The 27960-nt window shown below is 36.7% G+C and overlaps 1 protein-coding gene across 1 annotated transcript in view; it reads left to right on the forward strand.

Annotated features, from left to right (window-relative positions):
• SEMA3C (semaphorin 3C) overlaps positions 1 to 27960 on the forward strand; it is a 204603-nt gene that overhangs the window by 83344 nt on the left and 93299 nt on the right. The gene's annotated exons all lie outside the window — the stretch shown is intronic.

Genomic DNA, 27960 nt, shown 5'->3' on the forward strand with positions numbered 1-27960 from the left:
CTGCTTTTCTGGGCGCCTGATGACCTCAGCTAGCGATCAGAAGTTGTTTTGTGAAGTTTGCTCTGCATTCGGTTATTCTTTTGATGAATTTGTAGGAGAGAAAGTGGTCTCCCGGTACTACTCCTCCGCCATCTTCTAGATACCGAAAAACTATTTTTAAACTATGTTACCTGAATATATTTAATCCAAATATCCCCCCACACACAAACCCTTTTTAAAGAAGCAAGAAATAAATTCATAAAGGTTTATCTGTTATGTAAATACATTAAAATAAGACTGCTAAAAACATACCAAGTCTAGTTAAAACATGAGTGACAGAAAAGAAAGCTCTTCTTTTAAAAGAGGTGATGAAATGAATGATGAAGTGAAATCTAAACATAAATTTAAAGTTTTATCCTCAGCTCAAACTGGTGTTACAACTGACTATTTCAAAGGCAAATTGTTAACGTTATAATCTTTTATCTCTATCAGTTCCTTGGAGCTTACCTCATGTTGATGTTACTACAATCCTCCAGGATTACGATTAAGATCAATGACTCTGGAGGCATGCTACCCAAGGAGCCAGGCCTGATTCTGCCACTTAGTAAATGCTATAAACGTGGGCATATAATTGAAATATCTGTTTCAATACTGGAAAACTGATAAATTATAGAGTTTCTTTTCTTAAATTGCTATAGTAAATATTCACAGTTATGTAAAGGGCTTAGAGAAATGTTACCTATTAATGTAAGATCATTGTATTTCTTGTAAGATTATTATAATTTTTGTCTATTATAATTCCAATGTAATTCCAGTGTAAAAAAATCAGAATTGACGAGGGAAATCCAGGACTTGTACATGCCCTGTGCAATAACATCATGAAGAGTGGAGTAGTATGGGTGTCCAAAACACTCTTATTTTCAAAGAATCTGGTTGTATCTTGTCTTATATATAAATAAAGAAACAAAGTGGTTGTATTGGTAGGTCTACATTGTGAAATTTCATTGTGATTAATAAAATGCAAATATGAAAAATAATGTTACTGGTAGAAAACATGTATGGAAGTTGTCTTGGTCTTTCAAGCAGGTATTATTTTAGGCAAACAATATGTTATACATTAACCATAATGCAGCTGGGCTTAATTTTTGAGTAAACATCCTCTCCATAAAGATGTAAAAGAGCACAGATGGCCACTCAATACAGTGGATACAAGTCTGAAGTTCAGCTGATAAGTATCAGTATACCTATCTATGCTGGTATTAAAATATCGAAAAACCCTAAGTGGCCCTTTTTCAGCTTGGTTGCCTAAGCCCTGCCCAAGAACGTTTGTCTCACCCAGGATCCAAGGACTAAGAGGTTTATTTCTGCCCAGCTGTGGCTCCCCATAACTTGGCTGTAGCATAAGGCGATGACCTTTCTAATGGGAGGTATCTGCACTATTCCTTTAATAGCCCCGCCGGAAGAGGATGGCATAAGAAAACTGTTCCAAAGCATAATCAGGCAAAGGAGAATGTATCTTCCCTTTCCATGTAAATTCATAAGCTTGTGCAGGTTCATGCGGAGTCTGCTCTGTAGATCTACTCAAGCAAAGGACAGATGGAAGCCCTTGGAAAGGCTTTCAGTCATTGTCTTTGACAGCATTAGGGGTGGGGGGCAGAATTAAAAGAATATTTTTCAATAACCTCACTTAAAACTACACAGCCTATTTTTTAGGATCATTTTAATGCCTAATTTATAATTGAACTATATTAGACTAAAACAATTTTTATTTGTGTAGTAACCATAGTTTTCAATTATGCCAATGAAATTATTATTTTTTTCTTTGTAAGGATGTCACAAAAGAAAACCTCCTTTTGTTTTGAAGAAACTTGTGGGTAGTATAGTGACATCGGGTACTGTCCTAAAGGAGCAGACCTGCATTTCAAACCAATGACATCAGTAAAGGCCAGGGATTGAACTGCGATTCTAACAATAACGTGAGGAGCAGACGTATGAGAGTACCTTGATTTTCCGGAGGGATTGCTTTCAGAGACCCAGCTCGGGATTGTAGTGAAGGGTTCTGCTTTCAAACTGTGTCTGAGTCGTGGTGCAGTGCCAGGGTGATGATGAAATGCTTCATCTCTAGCAACACTCTGTAGTTCTGTTTGCGTTAGCAACCTAAGTAACTCTGCTTAACTGTAATAAGCACAGGCATTGAAAGAAGGCAAAGGTTTCAGAAGTGTGGAAAACAAGCCAAAACGAAAATTGTTGATGATATTCACATTTTAATCATATTTTTATCATATGAAAATTACTTCTATCACATTAAAATGTGCTCACGTTAAATTTTTCACTGGTATAAATTCTGATATGAAAATATAGCTAAAATTAATATTCTCTCAGTTCACAAAAATATACCATGTTTTAGGCACATTTTTTATTTCTTTTTACTAATAGTGGACTACATTAAGTTTTCTTTTTCTTTATCACTTGGCATCCTTTGTGGCCATTTTGAACTGTGGTGGCCTGTTTTTCTCTACGTGTTCCAGTACCATTATTCATGACAGTGCAGCTTCCCTCCTTCTGTCTCATGAGGAATTTCAGCTGATTCTAGTACTTGGTTATCCCTGCCCCGCCCCCGTGAACTCAGTGATTAGTGTCAACAGCACTAGGTATGGTAGCCTGAGTAGTGGGTCACTGAAAGATTGCTACATCTGAATCCTTGAAACCCAAGAATGTTACCTTATATATTACTGGCAAAATCGACTTCACAGATGTGAATAAATCTAAGTAAGCTCTTGAGACCTGGAGACTATCCTGGATTATCAGGTGAGCCCTAAATACTGTCACATGTTTGCTTTTAAGAGAGATTTCACATGGAAGAAAAGGAGAAGGCAATGTGATTACCAGAGGAAGAGAGCAGAATGAGGTGATTTCTAGCCAAGAGAAACTAGAAGAGGTGAAGAACAGATTCTCCCCTCGAGTATATGGAGGGGATGTGGTCCTTCCAACACCTCCATGTTAGCCCAGTAATACTGATCTTGGACTTGTGGTATCCAAAGCTGTGAGAGAATAAATTTGTTTACTTAAGCCACAAAGGTCATGATGATTTGTTACAGCAATGAGGAAACTAACACACCTTGATTCAGAAACTATCATGAGTAGATTTAAATACCCTTTCTTTTCAAAAATACAATTTTCCACAAATCATAGATACATAAAAATTTTAAAAACCTTCTTTATAAGTCAATTATCGCATGAGTTAGCACATACTTGTGTAGTTACCACCCAGGTTGAAAAATACATGTAATTCCTTTCTGTCCGTCTAAATAAATATCTTTCCCCTTCCCCTTGAATGTATCTGCTGTCCCAGTTTCTAACACCATAGATGAATTTAGCCTGATTTTGAACTTTATATAAATGAAATTGCATAGTATATTTTCCCTTTTGTCTGACTTATTTTGCTTAATGTTTTGTTTGAGAGATTCATTGGCATTGTTAAGACTGAAAGTAGTTTATTCATTTTTATTCCAGAGTATCACCCATTGTAGGAAAATACCACAATGTGTTTATCTGTTTTCTTGTTCGTTGCCATTTGTGTCATTTCCCGTTTGAGGTTATGATGAATAAGGCCACTCTGAACTCTTGTACATACCTGGGAATTGAATTGCTGGGTCATATAATACACATATGTTGAAACTGAACAGATAAACCAATTTATTTTCTAAATAGTTATACAAAGTTATATTTCTTCTAGCAGTATATGAAGTTGTTCTACATCCTTTCTACAAGTGAAAATGACCATACTTTATTATTTTTATACTGAGGTATATTTGACATACATTATATTAGTTTCAGGTATATGACATAATGATTTAACATTTGCATGTATAATTGAAGAGTGGTCACCACCATAAGTCTAGTTAGCATCTACCACCACACAGTTACAGAATTTTTTTTCTTGTTCTTAAAAAGTTCTTAAAAAGAACTTTTAAGATTTATTCTCTTAACTTTCAAATATGCAATATGGTATTATTAACTATAATTGCCATGCTGTATATTACATCCCCATGATTTATTTATTTTATACCTGGAACTATGTACCTTTTGACCCATTTTTCCCACCCACCTCAACCCTTCACCTCTGGCAAGCAACCATCAATTTGTTCTGTCTATCTTTGATCTTGGGTTGGTTGGTTTGTTTTTATATACTGTATATAAATGTGATCACGGAGTATTTGTCTTTCTTTGTCTGACTTATTTCACTTAGCATAATGCCCTCAAGGTTCATCTTTGTTGTTGTCAATGGCAGGATTTCACTCTTTCTGAATGAAATAATGAGTGAATAATATTCCACTGTGTGTGTGTGTGTATGTATGTATATATGATATATATCTTCCCCAGTGGTACTAGTAGTAAAGAACCCACCTGCCAATGCAGGAGACATAAGAGAGGCAGATTTGATACTGAGTTGAGAAGATCCCCTGGAGGAGGACATGACAACCCACTCCAGTATTTTTGCCTGGATAATCCCATGGGCAGAGAAGTCTGGCAGGCTTCAGTCCATGGGGCCGCAGAGTTGGACATGACTGAAGCAACTTAGCATGCACATATTTATCTTATATATATATATGATATATATAAAATATAAGAATATATATATCATATATATATATATATATCTCACATTTTCTTTATCCATTTATCTACCGGTGGATACTTACGTTGTTCCAATATCTTGGCTATTGTAAATAATGTTGCAGTGAACTTAGAGGTGCATATATCTTTGTGAGTTATTGTTTTCATTTTCTTCAGAAGTAGAATTGCTGGATCATATGATAGTTCTGTTTTTAACTTTTCATGGAACTTCCATAATGTTTTCTGTAGTGACTGGACCAATGTGTATTCTTACAAACGGTACACAAGAGTTCTCTTTTCTTCATATCTTCACCAACACTTGTTATCTCTTGTCTTTTGGAAAATAGTCACTATAAGAGATGTGAAGACCTCTCTCTTTTTGGCTCTAATTTGCATTTATTTCCCTGATAATTAGTGATGTTGAGCATCTTTTCAGGTACCCAGGTGCCTGTTGGCCTGTATGTCTTTGTTGGAAAATATCTATTCAATTCCTCTGCTCATTTTTTAATTGGTTGTTTCCCCCCCCCATTTTTTTTTTTTTTTGCTGCTCAGTAGTATGAGCTCCTTATATATTTCGGATATTAGTTTCTTATCAGATATATAATTTGCAGATATTTTATCCTGTTCAGTTTACTGACTTTTCATTTTGTTAATGGTTTCCTTTGTTGTACAGAAGCTTTTTAGTTTGATGTAGCCCTACTTATTTATTTTTACTTTTGTTGTCATTTATTTTGGGTGGAAAAAATGGACATGGTCATCTTTATTTTTTATTTTTATTAAAACAAAAATTTTAATGAATCTGATAGCAATATAGTAGTATCTCACTGTAGTTTTAATTTCTATTCTCTGGATTATGCATTTGAACACTTTTACAAATGTTATTGGTAAGTAGATATCTTGCAGGGTACAAGACATTGCCTATTTTATTTAGTTTATAGTTTTATTCTTTGTTTCTAGGAGTTATTTTACATTTTGGATATCAGCCCTTTATAATTTATATGTGTGAGTTTACAAATCTATTATTTGGCTTGCTTTTCACACACTTGATGCTTTTGTATAAATGCAAATACCAAATTTAGTGTATTACAATTCATCATTCTTTTCTTTAAGACTTACATTGTTTTTACTCTATTTAAGAAATTTTTACCTATCCCAGACTTCTTTGGTGGTCCAGTGGTCAAGACTGTGCTTCCAATGCAGGGGGCATGGGTTCGACCCCTGATCAGTGAACTAAGATCCCACGTGCTGACAAAAGAAAAGAAAAAGAAAGAAAGAAATTTTGACCTATCCCAAGGCCATAATAATAGTATTTTATTTTGTTCTCTAGGGGATTTGTTCACCAACTGAGATTGAGAGTACCCTCCCCTATAGTGTTTATTTTCTTTTTTCTTTGAAAACTTATTATGAAAATGTACCTTATTATCTACTACATTCAGTAGCACCTCCCCCTTTAAAAATGTATTTTCAAAAGCTGTATTTTATTATTTTTGGTTGCAGTGAGTATTTGTTGCTGCACACGGGCTTTCTCTAGTTGTGGCAAGCAGTGGTTACTCTGTTGTGGTGCTTGGGCTTCTCTTTGCAATGGCTTCTTTTGCCGTGGAGAACAAGAGAAGCTCTAGGTGCGTGGGTTGCATTGGTTGCAGCACAAGGGCTCAGTAGTTGTGGCTCGCGGGCCCTGGAGCTTGGGCTCAGTATTTGTGGCGCATGGGCTTTTGTTGCTCTGAGGCATGTGGAATCTTCCAGGATCAGGGATCGAAGCCCTGTCCCTTGGATTGGCAAGTGGGTTATTCCTTAATACTGTACCACCAGGGGAGTCCAGAAAATGTATTTTTATGCCTATGGATCTTTTTATTATGCATGGAGTAGAGACCATGGTAAAAATAGCGTATGGTTTATCAGTGTAAAAGGTATATTAAGGCTTTAAAATCAGGAAAAGATTTATATCAGCAATGGTAATTTTTCCTTTTACATATCTACTCTACAAAAGCATCAACATTCTTTAATTGTTACTATTACTATGACTTAAGTCTTGCTACTTCCCCTCTGGTTTGACATTGTAGGTGGAAAAACTGTTTATAAGTGATACAAATGAAGGCTAAATAAATACTCTTGTGTGATTTTTAATGCAGAACAGTAACTGTAGAAAATGAAGCAATTACCTACTCTTGGTGGAATTAGACACATTTAAAGCTAAATTTAGAAACTTAGGTACAGAATGATGTTTTGTATAACATTAAAAAGCTGGATGAAAAAGATCGTGAAGTCTCTAGCATTCAGAAACGTGTTCCTGTGAAACATGATAAGGAGAAGTGTGCAAAGTGAATTTATGAGCAATCTTCTTATCATCTCCCCAATTAAGAGACTATGGTCAATAGAAAGAGAGGGATTCTAGAGTTAGAAAAAGGCAGAATTCCTTGATCTAGATTCTATAACAAAATTGTCACAAATAGACCCATCATAGATTGAAAAATGAAAAGAGAATATCAGTTAATAACAAGGAACTCTTCTCAGTGTTATGTGGCATGCTAGATGGGAGGGGAGTTTGGGGGAGAATCAGTATTCAGTTAAGTTCAGTTGCTCAGTCATATCTGATTCTTTGTGACACCATGGACTGCAGCACGCCAGGCCTCCCTGTCCATCACCACCTCCCGGAGTTTACTCAAACTCATGTCCATTAAGTTGGTGATGCCATCCAACCATCTTATCCTCTGTCGTCCCCTTCTTTTCCCGCCTTCAATCTTTCCCAGCATCAGCATCTTTTCAAATGAGTCAGTTCTTCAAATCAGGTGGCCAAAGTACTGGAGTTTCAGCTTCAGCATCAATCCTTCCAATGAATATCAGTCCTTCCAATGAATATCCAAGGACTGATTTCCTTTAGGATGGACTGGTTGGATCTCCCTTGTATGGCTGAGTTCCTTCACTCCTTCATTGTTCACCTGAAACTATCACAACATTGTTAACTGGCTATTCACCAATACAAAACAAAAAGTTTTCTTAAAAAAATTTTTAAAGAAAATATGGATGAAAATGACAATATTCTATAAAATACAAAGGCTGAGTAAATTATATGTAAGAAAGAAATAACTTCATTAAAATAGGATAAAAGAATGCTCAGTTTGAAGAAATTTTTGGACTCAGAATATTTTGCCTATGTTTTCTAAATATACTTAACAGAGGAATAGACAGAGTATAAATCCTTTGAAAAATAAAAACATCAAAAACTATAAAAAGGATGGAACTAAGATGTTGTTTTAGACTTCTCTACAGAAGACTACCTCTTTTTCCCTCAGATGTATTAAGGGAAGAAATATTTACCCATGCTCCATGGCCTGACCTTGGCCATATTCTGTGTTCAGGGTATGGAGACATGAAGGTGGCAAAGTTGTCATCCAAAATATAATAATGTTTAAACTGCCTGGTTTACACATAGTGTATACTTACTGTTTAGTAGTCACACTAGCTTTCATGCTTGCTGCCACAGTAAACTTCAGAGACTATTTAGTTTTGGAACACTTGTTGACGGCATTGCTGACTCATCTGAAATGCTTCATAAGCAAAATGAGAATGCCAAGCAAATTTGCTCTTAATTTTGGAAAAGGAAAAAACTGCTCTGTACTAGCACTCTTCAGATTCAGTCCTCCAGAAATGGCAGAGGAGGCTCACAATTTTTATGCCCACAAAGTGGTAAATACAGAAATTAAGAGTACAACCACTTGACAGAGTACTGTAATATCAACTGAACCTAATGTTAAGAAATTTGGGGTTGAATTTTGTATGGTTGAGTTGTTTAATTTTCATTTACCTAGACATCCACTTTTCCTGTATGTTACAAACATAAACAAAACACTTGTTCATTAATCATTTGAAAAGGATTAGCCTGTAGAACTCTAGCTTCAAATTCCTTCCCTAGTGAATGGCAAATGGTTGAAGTCAGGCAACACTACTTGATTGGAGAAGGAAATGGCAACCCACTCCAGTACTCTTGCCTGGAGAATTCCATGGACTGAGGAGCCTGGTGGGTGACAGTCCACTGGGTCGCAAAGAGTCAGACCCGACTGAACGATTTTCACTCTTGCTTTTCGGGATTCCCTGGTGGCTCAGACGGTAAAGTGTCTGCCCACAATGTGGGAGACCGGGGTTCGATCCCTGGGTCGGGAACATACCCTGGAGGAGGATATGGCAACCCACTCCCAATATTCTTGCCTAGGAAATCCTGTGGGCTACAGTCCATGGGGTCATGAAGAGTCAGACTCAACTGAGCATATGCATACACACCTGTTTGGGCAAATAATTCTTTCTCTTCTCTTTCTCCTCCCTCTCCCAGAAATTGGGTTGAAAATTGAAGGCCAGTTTAAGCAATATTTATTGAAAAAGCACAGTCTTCCTATCTCTCTAAAGCATTCTTAAGATTTCTAAAAAATAATAACATTTTTTAAAAGTATCCATAGTAATGAGACAGATGCATCCAGTGCGGTCTAATATGTGTAAGAATGGATGTATACTCACTATGTTACAATGGAAAAAAACTTTAAAATCTAGCTTTCCTGGATTCTAGTCCAGACTCTACCACTCCCCAGCTGTAATCCTTCAACATACTTAACTCCTCTAAGCATAATTTCTTTTTCTATAGGACATGAAGTACAAAATGTACACCTCATAGTGGAAAGATTAAATGTATACAATTAAAACACATATCTCAGTGCCAGTAAAAATAGTATGTTGTTAAAAAGGTAATTCACTATTTTAATTTTATCACAAGAGAAAATGGGAATTGGCTAAGACTTTATATAAAGTGTAGTATTGGCTAAACCTTAAAAAATAAGAAAAATTTATCAAGGCAAAGAGACTAATATGAACATAGCTGAGAAGCATGAGTTAAGAGGATCATTCTTAAGACATTACAGGCAGATCTACTGGCAGGAACATAAAGATCAAGGAGGAAAAGTCAAGTGTTGTGCTGAGGAAGTAAGCAAGGGTCAGGTCGGAGTGTCTTGCTTAGTATATTTGGAGGTAACAAAGTTACATTGATAACCTGAGTGTATGAGTACCCCACCTCCTATGCAGGCTTCTTCCATGGAACATGGGGGGATACTTGAAGAAATTCCAGCATATAACTGACACCCTGAAGTTTCACACATTTTATGATTTATGACTATGCTCATATATGAAATTTTTGACAAAAAAGTACCCCATGGCTTCTAACGAACTAGCTCACGACTAGTATTTTAGAAAATAGGAAGTCACTGACAATAGATTTAAAGTGGGACAGGAGCGCTATGTGTAAAAGACACTATCGTGTTTAGCTTTTGGACAGTACTTATTTCAGGTAGAAACATGAAGCTGGGGTGAGAATTCCACTTGACTTATAGCCTGGTGTCTGATTCTTTTATCCCTCACTCCCGGCACACAGACTGCCCCAGAGTGCCCGTCATTTCTCCAACATTCAATAAATATTTGAACAAAGGATAAAACTAAAGGCAGGAAGAGCAGTTAGAAGGTTCATGCAATTATCTAGTCAGAGACGACATGATAAGTGTCTAGAATTAAAGAGTGATAATTGGGGTGGGACAAGAAATGTCAGATCTGTATACATTTTAGAGGTAAATCAGCACGACTCAGCAACTGATTAATTGGCTGTGAGGGAAGAATTAAGAATGACTTCCTAGTTTATAGGTTGGATAAATGATGCTGGCGTCTGTGCCTCTCTTTAAAGGCAGTTATCTTTTACTACTTTATATTATATTGCTTTGAACATACCACATCTTTTCTTGAAGATTATGTGTATAGAAAAATTTTTTTCTTTTTAATTTTTATGGTATTAGCAGTTGGTTTAGCAATGTTCAACTAAGAAGTACTCAAGAAATGTATGTTTAAAAAAAATTAAAGATACCATAGAGGGTATAGTTCAATTTCTAGTGCCCACAGGAGCGATTACCTTTTGTATCCTGTTTTCAGACATTCTGTCATTTTTTGCCTCACAAAACTGTTTTGGCTTTGTGTGAGGGAACAGAAACTTCTTATGGAATGGAAGTGAAAAGCTGAGCAGTATGACTGTGCTTTGTAAATAGTGAAGTAGGAGAGGTCAGATGGAGAAGGAAATGGCAACCCACTCCAGTGTTCTTCCCTAGAGAATCCCCGGGACAGAGGAGCCTGCTGGGCTGCTGTCCGTGGGGTCACACAGAGTCGGACACGACTGAAGCGACTTAGCAGCGGCAGGAGAGGTCAGATAGGTAGGCCTTAGGAGTTCCTACTAGACTCAAGAAGAGCTATTTCTTGCTGATCTATTTTATATTTTGACTTTCTGATTTCATTTGGCAAGTTCTGCTCCTCAAGCAGGTAGGGAATGAAACTTTCTGACAAAGAGATAGGTTTTCTCAGAACAGATACGGAGAATTTAGAGAGATATATTCAGTACGGCTGTGTTATATATCTTGAAAATGATTGCAATGATATACTAAATTAGCATATTTCATGCATTTCCTCAAAAGACACAGTTCATTGATGATTGGGTAGAGTTCAAAGGTTAGTGCTGTGACAATACAGGAGTTTGGTATGGTGAATTGGAAAGGACAGTGTTTCTAGTGCCAGGAACACCTAATTTCAATTTCCTTCCACTGGCTGTTTTCAGTTGTGTGATCTTGAAAAAGGTATCTGATCTTTCTGAGAAATATTAACCATTAGTCCCTGAAAATAGGAGTAACAGTAACAGTTACTATACTATGAGCAATATAATGTGACGGTAACTGTTCTTACTGCTTTATTAACTTAATTTACCCTGATAACAAATCCAGGAGATGGATGATATCATTATCCCCATTTAACAGATACTGAACAGAGGCTTCAAGGAATTAAGTAACTTTGCTAGATAACACAAGAAGTAAGTGTCAAAGAGATCATTTACTCTGGGCACTCTGGACTTAGGGCCTATACTGTGGACCACTGTAAACCTTGTAGGACTGTAATGAAGAGAAGTAATTTATGAAAAATCTTAGACAGACTTTTGATTCAATATTTTCATTAGTAATACAACTACAACAATTAGGTTTTCAGGAAAAACTATGGACCTCAGTACAACTTATAACATTGGGTTTTTCAAAGGAAGATTTAGTTTTGAATCTCAAATGATTGGCTTGCTCATTCATTTTTGGGTCATATTTGTATAACAGATTGGGATTTGTGGTATCAAAAGTTGTAGAAAAAGCTTTTCTGCACAGGTTTTCCATAGTTGTGTACAAGACTTCAATCCCTTTCACCAGTTTCCTTCTCACATAGTTTTCAGACTCTTTTCAAATTCTTTGAGGAGAATTGTGCACTCTGATCTTTACAAAGTTTTCTGAAGAGAAGTAAGCTCATCTTTTAAAGGATCTTGAATTCTTCGTTAGATGGCTTCAAATAAATTGTCAAAAATTAGCACATAAATGCATAGACTCAAAAGCCATTCTAGTCACACATTGTTATTAATTCTACAATCAGCCGTATAATATTTAAAACAAATTTGAGTCTTAAGGCCAGAAATAATTTTAACGTCTTGAAGATAATAAAAACAACAAATCCCTAGATAACACAATGGAAGAGGCTTCCTTAGATAAAGTGAAAAGGGTTATTCCTCCAGATTTGGTGTCATTGCAGATTAGAATCAGAAGAAAGAAGCAATCTTTGGAAGATCTGATTAATCTGCTTAACAAGAACCCTGGACTGTGTTCAACAGATGAATCTGTGAAGACCTTCTGAATAAATGATTCTGGAAGGAACTATTTTTATTCCTGTAATTTTTTACTTTTAATAAACATTTCATATATCTCTCAAGTATGTTAAAATTTGAAAACCACCAATGTATTCAGGGAAAAGTGAAAGAGACCAAGTTCTTCAGCTGAGTATTCTTATCCTTCTTGAATTGGAGAACATGGACTTTGGGTCCTACAGACTTAAACTGAAAACTTGGGAAAGTTACCCAAAATTCATCAACAATTTTTTCCATCTGTCTAATGCAGAAAACAATAGGACAAGTTAATAGGATTGTTGTGAAGATTAGGTGAAATGGTATAAACTTTTCTTAGTAAATTAGGTACTTTGTATGTTCTCAATAGATAGTAGGTAGTTGAGTGATAATTTAATAGAGGCAGACTGGATAAAGATTATAAAAAATTGTATTCTACAAAAATCATTTATTTTTGTGTTGGAATTTGAGAATCACTTTTGCTAGAATTTTTACACATTGTAACATTTTTATTGGTGCACAGATTGCACTTCAATACAAATTATATGTTAATTCAACAAACTTTATTTAGTAGGATTGGTTCAGAATACAACTGAAGAATAATGCTCTAAAGTTATGACAAATGTATGTATGTACAAATGTATGTACAATGTATGTATGACAAATGTATGTACAAATACCCTGTTTAAAATGGAAACTCTTGTCTTGGCATGGAAACGAACAGCTATGAGTGATAGCTACTATGCTCCAGGTGCTTCACATTATTTTTTCTTTCAGTTAGTGCAATTGTCCCCTGAGATAGATACTATTATTTCCATCATTTAGGTGGGGACACTTAGTGACTAATAATTTAACTTAGTTGCCTAAGCCCACATAATTAGTTAGATGCAGTGCCAAAAAGACCAATCTTTACTCCAGAAACTGCATTAAAAAAAAAAAGTTAATTACCTGTATATAGTGGGTTGGGCTTCACTGGTGGCTCAGTGGTAAAGAATCTGCCAAATATCCACCGTAGAAGGAAATGGTAACCCGCTCCAAGCAACCCGCTCCAGTGTTCCTGCCTAGGAATTCCCATGGACAGAGCAGCGTGATGGGCTGGAGTCCATCGGGTTGCAAAAGACACAACTGAGCGACTAAACAACAACAACAACATATAGTGGGATAAAGCACTTTTGGGGTTTGGATTGTGCTGACTTGAGTTAATTTTCCACTTGGATGTTAAAAGACAATCTTGGTTGCTTTTGTGTTCATTATTAGTAATCATGCTTGTAGAGTTTTCCAATTAGGGAAGTACAACTTGTATATATTTGGTAAATGTAAGCCAAAGGTAAATGCCTACCTAAAACCTATTTATCCACTCTTCTGGTTTTAGGACATTAAGTGGTTTGTTTGACTTAGTTTTGTTAAGTTACTTGAATGTGTAATGTGAAATCCCTCAAATAACACTATTCCAACTATCTACACCTGTCAGTTTGCCTAATAAAAGTGTTGTACTTTTTGAGATTCAGGGATAAAAATGGCTATCAATCAGGTGAATCAAACTTCCTTCCACATTAAAACGGTGACAGTGAGCTGTTAATATGCAGGTCAAGCTTTTGGCTTTTAATAGCTTGTTACTTCCTCTTTTAAGTGTGCCTTATTTCCTCCAAAAGATTTTACTTGTACCCTGAAAATTAAAGAGACAGCCTTGGCTAATGCTTACCTCATGGAAGCAACAGCATTTTGTAAAATAAATAAGCTTTGAGTCCATAATCTTTTCTTATCCTTGAAGTGCGTGCAGGAATGATAAATATTTTGTCCCAGAGCAAAAGCAGAAAAGTGCAACACTGATCTTCTGTTTTGAAAGATTGAGTAAGGCTGCATCCACTTCATCTCAAAATCGGATCATGTGAGATTTGGAAACAAATGGTTTCCCAATATAGGATGAAGTAAAGAGAAACCTCTTACATATACATTGAAAAGCCATTGTATATATGATGAGTGTTGGGCTTTTCAAAGTTGCAGGAAACGTGGTCAGATCCTTTGTGCTTCTCTTGAAAAGAATCACCCACCGGGTAGCTCTTTTACTATGTAGAGGCACACTCCCAAGGACTGTTGAACTCTCCTCTCCAGCAGCTGAGTGCTGCAGTCACTGACCTTGTATTTTAGACAGTGTTAGGAGAGAGAGATACAAGAGAAAAGAGAAAAGGGGGCTTCTGCTTTGAAGGACTGATGAATGTGTTTAAAGTGAAATGAACATGTCTCCTCTGTCCTCTGCATTTTTCCAAAGTTGTTTCTTTGTTTTTAAGCCAAATGCAGTAACTTAGCTAAACAATGAGTCATGTTGAATTAAATAGTGTTTAGATAAAATAGCTGTCTCTTTAGGAAAACATCTCAGTATTCTTTGTTCATAAAGTCTGGTTCTTTAGATTTGAGATTTTGTGGTATACAGTTTATTATATTTTTTTCCTGTGTGCAAAGAAAAATGAGTTTAAAGATGCATCAAGTGAAAACAAGAGTTCAAGAATTTTGGTAAGTTGGAGGAGGTGGGTGGATAATTTCCAGATTGTCTGCTGAAAGTTGTGGGTGGTCTTCCATCATGCTCTAAGAATCTAGAGATTGAAACATTTTGGCAATATATAGCTGTTTTCCAGTTAGTGATAACTGGTATTTCTTTCCTTGTCTAGTTCAGCGTTTTGTTATATGCAATGCAACCAGAGTCCATTATGAGAATGTATTTAAATTACAAAGGTCTGTAGAGAAAGTTTATGCTGCTTGGTTCTTGATTAAGGAGTAATTTCTTTAAACTGACAGAATGTTGAATTGATCCATCAGTATTATCAGTCTCTTATTTCTAATTTAGCATATCATGAAGAAGAATGTTAATAAGTTGAATTTTTTCCAAGACTTCTGTCCATGCATATTTATTTCTATGCAGGCATCTTATAGTTTAGTTATACAAAAGGTTTTATTCTACTTTATTCACTTAATATTGCATTATAAAACAATCTCACTCCTGACAATTCTTTAGTAGACATTCTGACATTCTCTAGTAGAATGATCTTTGTATAGCTTGTAAGTTATCATGTAATAAGCTTTCTTAGATTTTTTTCATTGGTTTCTCAAGCAACTCTGAAAAAATTCAGTCACTTTAGTTTGATATACGAGGAATTTGTATCTTTAAATGTTACTTGTGTGACATTTAAGAATTTTGAATTTTTGCTTCCTGGTTGATTCCTTGCTTCTGCCCACCCAAATCCTCTTTTTTATCAATTCTATAAAATTCTAAATATATTTGAATCTCCCACCTCAGTGTTTCAACACAAGCTTTTTCTTCTCCCTGGAAAATACTCATCTCTTTATGAAGATGTTTATCCTTCAGATCCTTATATGACTCTCACAGAAGCTTTTTCTGATCCCTGATGTAAAGCAACTGCCCTTGCCTTAAACACTTACCCTGTCTTTTACCTACTGTGTGGCTTGCCTGATGGCTCAGTGGTATAGAATCTGCCTGCAAGGCAGGAGCTGCAGGAGACATGGGTTCCATCCTTGGATTGGGAAGATCCGCTGGAGGAGGACATGGCAACCCGCTCCAGTATTCTTGCCTGGAGAATCCTATGGACAGAGGAGCCTGGCAGGCTGAAGTCCATGGGATCACACAGCTTTGGAAACGACTGAGCAATTTAGCATGCACACACATGCATTTATTACTGTGGTTATTAATTTAATAGAGTAGCTTAACTAATATTTGTTGAATGAAGAAATAAGGTCAGGCATGTCCTTCTATTTAAGATTTGCTTGTTATTTCCAGAAAGCTCTAATCTTCCTTCCTCAATGCTCCCTTAACTTCATGAGTCATCTTGTACTTCAGTTATTTGTGTACCTCCATCATTGAACTATCCATTTTGAGGGGAAAGACCAAGAATTTTCATCTTTTACTGACCCCTTTCTCATATACTGTCTCTTGAATGATTGAATAAATATGTACCTCAAAAATATTTGAATTTTGTGAACAACCTGTTATGTGTGAGTATGTATATTTTTTTTAAATGTAAGCTTTACATCATAGGGAACTGTAGCATCATAGGGTCAAAGAACTTTGTGGGGGTGAGACAGGAAAAGAGACCTCATTAACACATAGACTTGCTTGCTGTTCTTGCTCTAATCAAGTATGCTAAGTAGAAATTCCCACTGGAGGGCCTCAAGGTATCCCAAGAATGTTTTATTGAGAGTGGTTAAATGTTGTGATAAACAAGTGTTAAATGTCTGTCAAGTATTAAATGCTACTGTAAGAATCTTTCCATATGATGCTTTGTGTAGGCAATGTTCATTTGGGGATTAGAGTTGAGGAATGCAGGGTCTATTGTATTCTCTCTGCCCTGGAATTTTGCTGGCTTGATTTACAGTGTGAGTAAACTCCCCTCTGCAAACATCTGAATCTGAGCTGTTGTCTCCCTACCTACTGTTCTCACCTTGGACCCACTGTTTTGTTTTGTTTTGTTTTATAACTTTCCCCAAAGAAGCTTTTCCAAAAGTGTCAAGAGCTCTAGAAAGAAGGTGTCAGATGAAGTGTTTCCTCCTCCACATGTTTATCCCACTTGTTTACATCTTAAGTGGGCACTCTAAAGCCTTCCTGATAGTTGAAACGTCAATGATAAAGACATTTCAGCTCATCAATGCTGTCCTCTACAGCTTAGCAGTGGATTTGGTTCTACTTTCCAGACTAGTTTAAAGACTCTCAAGACATCTTAGCCATTCCCAAATTGTGTATTTTCCTTATTCTGAGATAGACTGCAGCCACCACTTGCTGTACATGGGGCCAAAGATTGGCATCTAACGTTTGAAGTCAGCTTCCATGTCTCCGAAGTAAGCTTAGAAGAGAAGTCAGAATTTATAAGTCTCTGGCTAACTGAATCACACAACACAAATGGAATATGCTTTAGTTGGGGGTGGGGGAAGGCTTGGTTTTTGGTTTAGCTTATTTTTCTAGAAAGGACACAGTATTACTGTGTATAAATATGTTTCTAAGATAGATATTTAGAGAGGCTCTTTTATCAGATTTATAGTAATGAGAAGGATTACATTGGCTTTGTAGATAGTTTGCAATAGTAGATAATACTTGTAACCACCTAAAAAGGAATTAGTTTCATGGACATTTTTATTGCTACAGGGAACATTGAAGATCATTCTGGTTAATAAATAATCTCATTCTTCCTTCTATTTTGTGGATGCATAACTTAAGGCGGGGGAGGTAGAAAGAGGGGTAATTGGGTGAAGGGGGTCAAACCAAGCCCTGTATCAACAAATGGTGAAGCTAGAAATTCAGCTCCACTTGGCTCACTTCAAAATTGCGCCTTTTCTCCTCCCCCATACACTTTACATTTTCATAGTAATAAATTATTATCATGAAAACCTTAATTTTAAAAAATCCAATAACATTTTTTTCTCATTTTATTGGTTCATGCTCCTTATTTTTAATTTAGCAAGATTAAAAGATCATAAAACTCAATGTAACAGTAAAAGAGGGTAGAATGTGAATAAATGAAGAATTCTCTCTCTCAATTAGAGGCAGTTTCATCTGCAAAATTATACAGAAGACAGAGTGGTCTTAGCAAGTCATACAGTGTAGTCCCTGAACCCCTAATCCATGACATCTAAACTATTTCAAATGACCTTCCAGGCAGCCTTTAAGAGAAGAGAAAATTCCAAGGGAAATAAAGCAAATATCAGCAGATCTGAGACCTGACATCATCTGGAGGACAAGGAAAGCCTTTATGAAGCAGTCCAGTTTAAATTACATTGAAATTACTGCTTGAGTTATGAGTAGGAGCTAGTAAAAGGCAGGATAAGTCCTGTTACCAGGAGGAATAGCACGTATTAATACAAAGGCCCTGAGGCAGAAAGGAGGAAGGCAAGTTTGAAGATGTGAAAAGGTCAGAAGAGTGAGAACACAAAAAAAGTGAACAAATAGTGATGACTGAGATTTTCTAGTGAGATAGTCTTAAACCAGATTATATCAGGCCTCAAAAGCCATGTTAAAAATTATTTTGTTCTAAAAGTAATGGAAAGTCATTCAAGACAGGAAGAAAAAACATAAAATTAAAATGATCATTTAAACATGAATCTCTTGAGAGTCTAAAGAGGGCACTATTGATAATTACACTGATAAACAGTCCCAAACTAGGCTGTTTGGGGCAAGTAAAGATGAGAATCATCCTTATATTGATTAATTTTTCCTCTGATACAATGCCTGGGAGATACATTCTGTGTTTACTTTTGCCCTTCCTTGGCCAGACTCACTGAATAGAACTCTATCACTTATTCTTTCTTTCATCCATTTGGTAATTTGCTTCCACTTAGCCAATCATGCCCATCCATCAAAAACATAGAAAAGTGGAACATTTTACCTCTTACAGGAATCTCTGTCTGACTGCTCTCACTTTCATTCTTCTCAGACTTGCTATGATGATTTAATGAGAATAGCATCACTGAGAATTTGACTGTTCTCAAATTGTTTGGAGAATGTTCTCCTCCCCTCATCCCATGTAGCCCCTGCACTCATCAAACTGGCAAATAAAGAAAATTTGAGAGACTAAGACATTTTTTATACTATATTTGACACTGAACATGTTGCAGGAAAGATCCAATTTGACTCCATGATGGATCTCTTTATTTGACTTTAACCTTTGTTTTCAGTTGCTTTTGTTATTGTGTTGGTATTGTTCAGTAGCTAAGTCACCTCCCACTCTTTCCGACCCCATGGACTGCAGCATACCAGACTCTTTTGTCCTACACTCTATCAGAATTTGCTCAGATTCATGTCCACTGAGTTGGTCATGATATCTAACCATCTCATCCTCTGCCACTCTCTTCTCTTGCCTTCAGTCTTTCCTAGCATCAGGGTCGTCTTCAGTGAGTTGGCTCTTCCAATAAGGTGACCAAATTATTGGAGCTTCAGCATCAGTCTTTCCAATGAATATTCAAGGTTGATTTCCTTTAGTATTGAATGGCTTGATCTCCTTGCTGTCCAAGGGATTCTGAAGAGTCTTCTCCAGCACCACAACTCAAAGGCATCACTTCTTCAGCGCTCTGCTTTCTTTATGGTCCAACTCTCAAATCGGTACATAACTACTGGGAAAAACATAGCTTTGACTACATGGATCTTTATTGGTAAAGTGGTCTTTGCTTTTATAATATGCCAAGTTTGTCATATCTTGTCTTCCAAGGAGCTAGCATCTTGTAATTTCATGACTGCAGTCACTGTCTGCAGTGATTTTGGAGCCCAGGAAAATAAAATTTGTTACTGTTTCCACCTTTTCCCCATCTATTTACCATGAAGTGTTGAGACCAGATGCCATGATTTTAGTTTTATGAATATTGAGATTTAAGCTGACTTTTTCACTCTTCTCATTCATCCTCATCAAGAGGCTTTTTAGTTCCTTTTTACTTTCTGCCATTAGAGTGGTATCATCTGTATATCTGGGGCTTCCCTGGTGGCTCAGATGGTAAAGAATCCACATGCAATGCAGGAGACCTGGGTTCGATCCCTGGGTTGCAAAGATCCCCTGAGAAGGAATGACTACCCGCTCCAGTATTCTGTCCTGGAGAATCCATGGACAGAGGATCCTGGCAGGCTGCAGTTCATGGAGTTGCAAAGAGTTGGACACGACTGAGTGGCTTTCACTTCATTTCATCTGCATATCTGAGGCTATTGATATTTCTCCCAGCAGTCTTGATTCCAGCTTGTGATTCATTCCAGCTTGGCATTTTTCATGATGTACTCTGCATAGAAGTTAAATAAGCCGGGTGATACTATACAGCCTTGACCCACTCCTTACCCAGTATTCAACCACTCCATTGTTTTATGTCTGGTTCTAACTGTTGCTTCTTGACTTGCATACAGGTTTCTTATGAGGTGGGTAAAGTGGTCTGGCATTCCCATCTCATTAAGGATTTTCCACAGTTTGTTGTGACCCACAAAGTCAAATGCTTTAGCATTGAAGCAGAAGTAGATGTTTTTCTGGAATTCCCTTGCTTTCTCAATGATCCAACAGATGTTGGCAATTTGATTTCTGGTTCCTCTGTGTTTTCTAATTCCAGTTTGTACATCTGGAAATTCTCACTCCACATACTGTTGAATCCTAACTTGAAGGATTTTGATTATTACCTTGCTGACATGTGAAATGTATACAATTGTGCAATAGTTTGAACAGTCTTTGGCATTGCCTTTCTTTGGGATTGGAATGAAAACTGACCTTTTCCAGTCCTGTGGTCACTGCTGAGTTTTCCAAATTTGCTGGCATATTGAGTGCAGCACTTTCACAGAATCATCTTTTAGAATTTTAAGTAGCTCAGCTGTAATTCTATGACCTTCCCTAGCTTTGTTTGTAGTTATGCTTCCTGTGGCCCACTTGGTTTCACACTCCAGGATGTCTGGCTCTAAGTAAATGATCATATCATCATGGTTATCTGGGTCATTAGGTCTTTTCTGTACAATTATTCTGTGTATTGTTGCCACCTCTTCTTAATATCTTCTGCTTCTGTTAGCTCCTTGCCATTTCCGTTCTTTCTTGTGCCCATCTTTGCATGAAAGTTTCCTTTGGCATCTCCAATATTCTTGAAGAGATCTCTAGTCTTTCCCTTCTATTGTTTCCCTCTATTTCTTTGCATTGTTCACTTAAGAATTCTTTCTTATCTCTGCCTGCTATTCTCTGGAACTCTGTATTCAGTTGAGTATGTCTTTCCCCTCTGAGATGATTATTTTGAGACGTTAGTCTGCCATCTTCTTGTTCAGCCAACTTCTGAATAAAGTCGTATTCCTTGCCTCAACACTTCATCTCTCATTTAGTTGGCCTGTCATGGTGCAAGCAGACCAAGCTTGGATTAGGTAACACACAGACTCATGTGCAGGTCAAGAGCAAGATAAAAACCCAGTAAATAAGTGTTTAAGTTGCCAGTCTCATTTGAAAAACAAAACGGTGTCTGACTGACTTCACAGATGAAGGAACCCACCATGCTTTGATTCCTGGCTCTGGTCTCTTCTATCAGTATTCATTACTATATGGCCTTGGTTAGATTGCTCAAATTAACTGAAGTTTAGTTTCCCTAAATATGGAGTAGGAATAGTATTAAAGCCTAACACAAGGGTTTTAAATGGGAATAAGCTTTTTAAGTACCCAGAATAGTTAATTACTCCTACTGTTAATCCCACAAATGGTAGCTATTTGGGACTATTATTTTTGAACAAATTCACTTTTACTACATTCCTTCTGGTCTCTCTTTGTCTTAGAAATTAGGAACTATAGTGTCAGCCTGCTGAAGTTTCAGTCCTCTTATCTTTATCTGCCTGTTTGTCGTAACGGGGTAGGTGAAGTTCAATTTCTATCCTAGTTTCAAGATAGTAAGCCTCCAGGAGAGGACGGGTCACTTAAGACCACCCTACTTAAAATTCTTCTGAGATAAGACAATTAGGAGAGGAAATTGTTTTGTGAGTAGCAATATCCTGAAAGTAAAAGATACGCTAAGGATTTTCTTTAAAATCTGTCAGTGTGGTTTCTGCAGATAGGTGAGGTGAGGTTTATGGTAAGGAAACTGTCAGGGTGGACTTAACCAAACAAAATTAACAGAGAAGAGTGAAAAGACTGGCTTAAAACTCAACATTAAAAAAAAAAACAAAAACTAAGATTGTGGCATCCAATCCCATCACGTCAAGGTAAACAGAAGGGGAAAAAGTAGAAGAGGTGGCAGAATTTATTTCTTTGTTTTCCAAAATCACTGTGGACGGTGACCGCAGCCATGAAATTAAAAGATGCTTGCTCTTTGGAAGGAAGGAAGGAAAAATGTGACAAACTTCAACAGTATATTAAAAAGCAGAGACATCACTTTGCCAAAAAAAGGTCCATATAGTCAAAGCTGTTGTTTTTCCAGTAGTCATATGCGGATGTGAGAGTTGGACCATAAACAGCTGAGTGGGCTGAAGAATTCATGCTTTCAAATTGTGGTGCTGAAGAAGACTCTTGAGAATCCCTTGGACTGCAAGGAGATGAAGCCAGTCAGCGCTAAATTTCCTTGAAATTTAGCTAAATTTAGCTAAAAACCCTGAATATTCATTGGAAGGACTAACGCTGAAGCTGAAGCTCCAATACTTTGGCCACCTGATGGAAAGAGCCGACTCATTGGAAAAGACCCTGATGCTGGGAAAAATCGAAGGCAGGAGGAGAAGGGGACGACAGAGGATGAGATGACTGGATGGCATCACAGACTCAATGGATATGAGTTTGAGTAAACTCTGAGAGCTGGTGATGGACAGGAGAGCCTGGCGTGCTGTAATCTGTGGAGCTGCAAAGAGTCATACCCCATTTAGTGACTGAAAAACAACAAGAACAAGGCAAGATTTATAATTGTCATAGAGGCTTGATATTTTCATAGTGTCCTCTTTTGTGAGCAGATATGTAGTGTGCTGTGATAAGCACTCAGTAAATATGCAGTGAATATATAAATTAATAACACATCATGAACTATAAAATTAAATATAATTGTAAATGCTGTTGCATATGCTTTTCATAAAGAGACTCCTAGGAGTTGATTTTTCAATCAAGCAATCTTTTGTTTGTTTTGAAATTTATAATAGCTGGAAAGATAATATTGTATTCTGAGGGAATAAGTTCCTCTACTTAGTAGTTTAACAGATATATATTATTCATAGAAGAGAACCCTGTACTTTCCCATCTTTCCTCCACCAAGATCACATTCTGCAGCACAGGAATAAGTTCTTATTGACTTAGTCACCTTGTAATTGTTAAGATCACTAGCAGAGTACAAAGTGAAAGTCACCCTCTCATGTCCGACTCTTTGCGACCCCATGGACTGTATAGTCCATGGAATTCTCCAGGTCAGACTACTGGAGTGGGTAGCCTTTTCCTTTTCCAGTGGATCTTCCCAGCCCAGGGATCAAACCCAGGTCTCCCTCACTGCATGCGGATTCCTTACCAGCTGAGCCACGAGGGAAGCCCAAGAGTACAAAGGTTAATTCTTAATATCATTCGGGAAAGAGTGTTGTTAGCAGAATACATTCTGTATATTAAACTATGTTTTAATTGCTATAGTAAGATGTTGACGATATTCAAGTGGTTCTAGAAATTCGTATTGCTAGAGTTTATATTTTGGGGAAACTTCTTGTTCTCCCAGCCTTGGTTAAATTCTTAAGGCTCACAGTTCTTGAGGTTTCCATATCAAAACAGGAATTCCAGGTGAGCATATAATGCTACAAATTTTCCCTCAGGGAACACTGGCATGGAAGGCATTACAGTAATTTTCGACCTTGAACTCTACATTAATGTGGATTTCAAACTAGAAACATGTAGGTGGTGGTGTTGTTGTTTGTTTGTTTTAGTACTGTTTCCCAGGAGATTTTCCCAGGGACTTAGAGACCTGTACTGCCCTTTGTGGGGCCACTGCTGTTTCTAATACCACTTACTCTCAAAGTTCGTTATCAATCAGTTGAGCGTGTCCTGAGAAACAGTTCAACTGGATATACTTCCAGTGCTGTAAAAGCAATGACACAATTATTAAGATATAAAGAGACAGATGCAGGACAGTGCCATCCTTTGACTTGTTTAGATGAGAGCCTAGTAATGGTGACTTCCTTCTCTCACTGTTGCCAAATCATTGTATCAGTCATTTTCTGTAATTGTGGTCAAGTTATTGACTCATTCGTTGACTTAAGTTGGATCTGCATTAAGTCAAAATGATGAATTCTTCATTCTTTTTATAGATAAAAATTCTGGATGCTTTGAACTCCTCTCTTTATTCTTTAAGGGGAAAAAAAAAAAAAGGAAATGTTTGTTTAGATTTTTTTTAGTTTTTCCCAGGCACCAAAGTTCAATTTTGGCTAACTAACAGCAATTTAAATAGAGTTTTAAAAAAATAACCTTGGCTTTTAGGCTTCTAACAGAGGTACTTCTAAAGTAAATCTTCCTTGGTTAATAGCTGTCAACTGTCAATGAGCTACAGGTAATTAAATTTGAAGATAGCTTTATGGCCCACAAAAAGAGATAAAATCCTTGGGCCAGAAAGGTCTTAAGTTAATGCAGTTATTGCTCCCTCTGGTATTTGAATTTAATGCCAGAAATTGATTATTTTCTAATGAAATAGGTAAACAGAACTGCCATTGTTTGTTACTTGCAAATAAAATTTGGTTGAGGCTATTTTCCCAGCTCAGTTTTATAAACACTCTTGGTTTTATTTCAATATAGATTAGGAAGAGAAGGCAAAAAGAAAGAAAAAATGAAGAATATTTTGAGAAAAAAAAAATACCGAAACCATGGTAGGAAGAGTGAGAAGGTGTTAGGGACTGTGAACACTGGAAACTCAAGGCGCCTTAAAAAAATTCAAGGATCTTTTTTTCTTTAATCATATGTAACAGAAGTAGTGCGTAGACTTCCCAGGTCTAGTGGCTGAGACTTGGAGCCTCCACCGCATGGGGGGCAGTTTCCATCCCTGGCTGGGGAATAAAATCCTGCATGCCATGCAGTATGGCCAAAAAAAAGAGAGAAGTAGTCCTGTAATAGGGCAGTTCCAGGGTTAGTTAGGGCATAGAGAACTCAAGTTTTTTAAAATTTCTGCATTCTCAGAAAACAGTCTTTTTGGTAGCAGCAACTGATGAAAATATCATGTGCTCACATGCCAATGTCCAGAGCCAGAAAAAGAAGTCACCTCTTTTTTTGTGTTAGTTTCAAGACCCAATCCCCTCTTCCAGTAACCTTGGAGAAGACTTTCTCTATGTCTGTTGGGTCAAAACTAGTCATGTGGCCACATTTTAGACATTAGCTTTCTAGGGCATCCACCGTAGTTGGCACAGACCAGTTCTGCCAACAGGAAAGAAAAAGAAAACGTCTGTTAGACAGAGGGTTGCTGATCTTTCCTGATGACAGGAGCACACTGATTCTCTGCCGTGTGCTAGTGCAGCGTCCTTTGAGCTATGTATTGACGTAACCAGTATGTAGATGAGAACATCAAAACCTGGGAGAAAAGAGGTAGTGTTTTGTTTTTTTTTTTTTTTTAACAGATTAGTGAGTGATACAACGGGGATTTCACCTCAGAACTGTTTGACTCCAATTCTGTACTTTCTCCACAATATCACATTGCTTCATATTCCTCATGACACACTTTGAATTTCGATTACAGAGCTACTCTTTTTGGATCTAACAATCAATGTGTCTCTCTTCTTTGCTTATTTACTCTTCTTCAGAGCTTCTACCCAGAACTTCTTCAGACCTGTGTACTCTCAGAACTTCACATCATCCATGAGAGGAACTGGAGGTCTCTCCCTGCAGATTTGATATTTCTGATGGGAAACTAGTTATCTAAATTTTACATGCTTGTGGAATATTTCTGCTTTGGTTTGAATTGAATCTATCAACACTCAATCTCTTTACCAAAGAAATTTCCATTATCAAATCCTTTGAAAGTAGTATAGGCCATGTTCAATTCATCCTGTTCTTGGTTTACAACTTTGGAAAATGATTGCCTCTTCCTTATACCTAAGGGCCAGCTTCATATAAAATCATTCCAAATCATTCAAGCATCCCTCACATCTATTTCTGGCATGTCAGATCTTTATTAACATAATAGCTGGAACAGCATTTCCTAGTTTTCCAGTTTCACATGCCCCCGAATTATCCTCAAATTATTATTCTTAAAGATAGTTTATTATTTTACTGTCCTGCTCAAATAAGTTGAGTAGATTCTACATGTGAAAAGCAAAAATATTATAAATATATTAATAAATATAAATCAGACAGTGTGGTCCCTCCATATTTGCTCCCTATGTAATAAATTGTCCTTCTTATTTGTCTAAAGCTTGATGTCTTGTCCCAAGTCATAATAATACGTAACCCATGTAACCCACGTCACCATATGACAGGTACTCTTTTAAGCACTTGATGCATATTAACAATTTAAACCTCACAATACCCCTGTGATGTAGGAACTATTATTATCTTGACTTAACAGATGAAAACCCTGGAGTCTAGAGGGGTAAAGGCACTTGCCAAGTACATCAATAAATGAAATGGCAGGGCCAACATTCAGATTCTGGTGGTTAGATCCCAGATGTGATGAACTCAGTTGCATTTTACTTGGTCTGTGTATTTCACTGGAGAGTTACTTGTTCATGAGGTGTTTGTTGAAAATCTATCCTGCACCCAACTGGAACCCTACAAATGATGTTTTAACAGGGAAATTGCAAAACCATGAATCTCTCTCCATAGGGTGAAAAGCAAGCTTTATTAAACGCTCTGGATTTTAGGCAAATTTAAGCAGAATGTGTCTTCTCCAAACTTTGAGTGACATTTGTTGCATTTTATATTCTCCCCTGTTCTGAAGTCTTGGATTTTTTTTTTTTCCTATTTCAACAATAACCTCTCATCTAGCAAGGACTGAGTTTTTCCCTGAATGACATTTCTCCACTCTTTTTTACTCTGCTCATGAAAGAAGGTGTTTCAATTTCCAGGCCAGTTACACCAGGACTGCCAGCTACATCACTTGGCTGTCTGTGATATCTAGTGAGGCTCAGTAACTAGGTTAGCATGCTGCACCGTCATGTCTGTTATTTCCAAAGATCTGTCACCTGAGCCTCTTATTTAAATGATCTTTCAATATCTTTTGTTCTTGTCTTCTCTCATGATTTACTTCTTAAGATTCCTCTGAAATACTTTACTAACTTGTTGATGGTTCTTTTCACATAAAAAAAAAATCTTGCACTTTACTGTCACTGAGAGGACAGAATGTCAGAGACTATGATTTAAGAGATTTGTTAGTAATTTTAGGAATCTAGCTTTTTAAATTAAAAAAGAAAGAAAAAGAAAAAATAGGAAAATTTACATTTTTTTCTAATTTCATGCTTTCCTATAACTAATAATTCAGATTATTCAGACCAACAGTAATGATTATTATAATTGAATAGCTTGTCACTCATTTCAGATATATATTTACATGTATCAATTCTATTGATTTTCATATAGACTCTCAGTAGAGCATACCATTATTTTTGCTTTTTCCAAATGAAGAAATTAAGGCACAGTGAGGTGCAGTAAATTGCTCAATGTCACAGGAAGTTTGGTGCCACAGTCTGGCTTCATAATCACTATTCTGCTCCCATAGTATTTTTAGATCATTGGCTAGATATAAAATCACTTGAAATACATTATGACAGACATTCTGAACTGGTATGCCCAGAAAACAGGTTAAATTTGTTGTTCTCTGTCTTCGCACATGAGCCCGGATGCTCACAGAATAAAGTTCATGGCTGCCTATAAGAATTCTTAGAATTTTTAATTTTGTTTTAAATCAAATCACAGTCCTATGAGAATTTCTCGAAATGCATTTGCTGTTCAATGACTAAAATTTAGAAATAGCCCAACATTGAAAGCGTAATGCCTGAAAGCAGACTGTTTTGTAGAGTTTATCACTTTCATAAGATTATAATCAAAAGAACAAACAACTCTTGAACCATTTGACTGGAAAAATCTTTAATTGTGCAAAGGAGCATTTTGACTGGAAAGAAAATTGAACTTACTACAATGATTGTTGATTTTTTTAATTGTCACGCACATTCATTGTCTTGAAAGGTTAGCTATAAAGACACACATTTAATGTACAAGAATTTA

This window comes from Cervus canadensis, chromosome 3 (assembly GCF_019320065.1).
Source record: "Cervus canadensis isolate Bull #8, Minnesota chromosome 3, ASM1932006v1, whole genome shotgun sequence".
Lineage (NCBI taxonomy): Eukaryota > Metazoa > Chordata > Mammalia > Artiodactyla > Cervidae > Cervus > Cervus canadensis.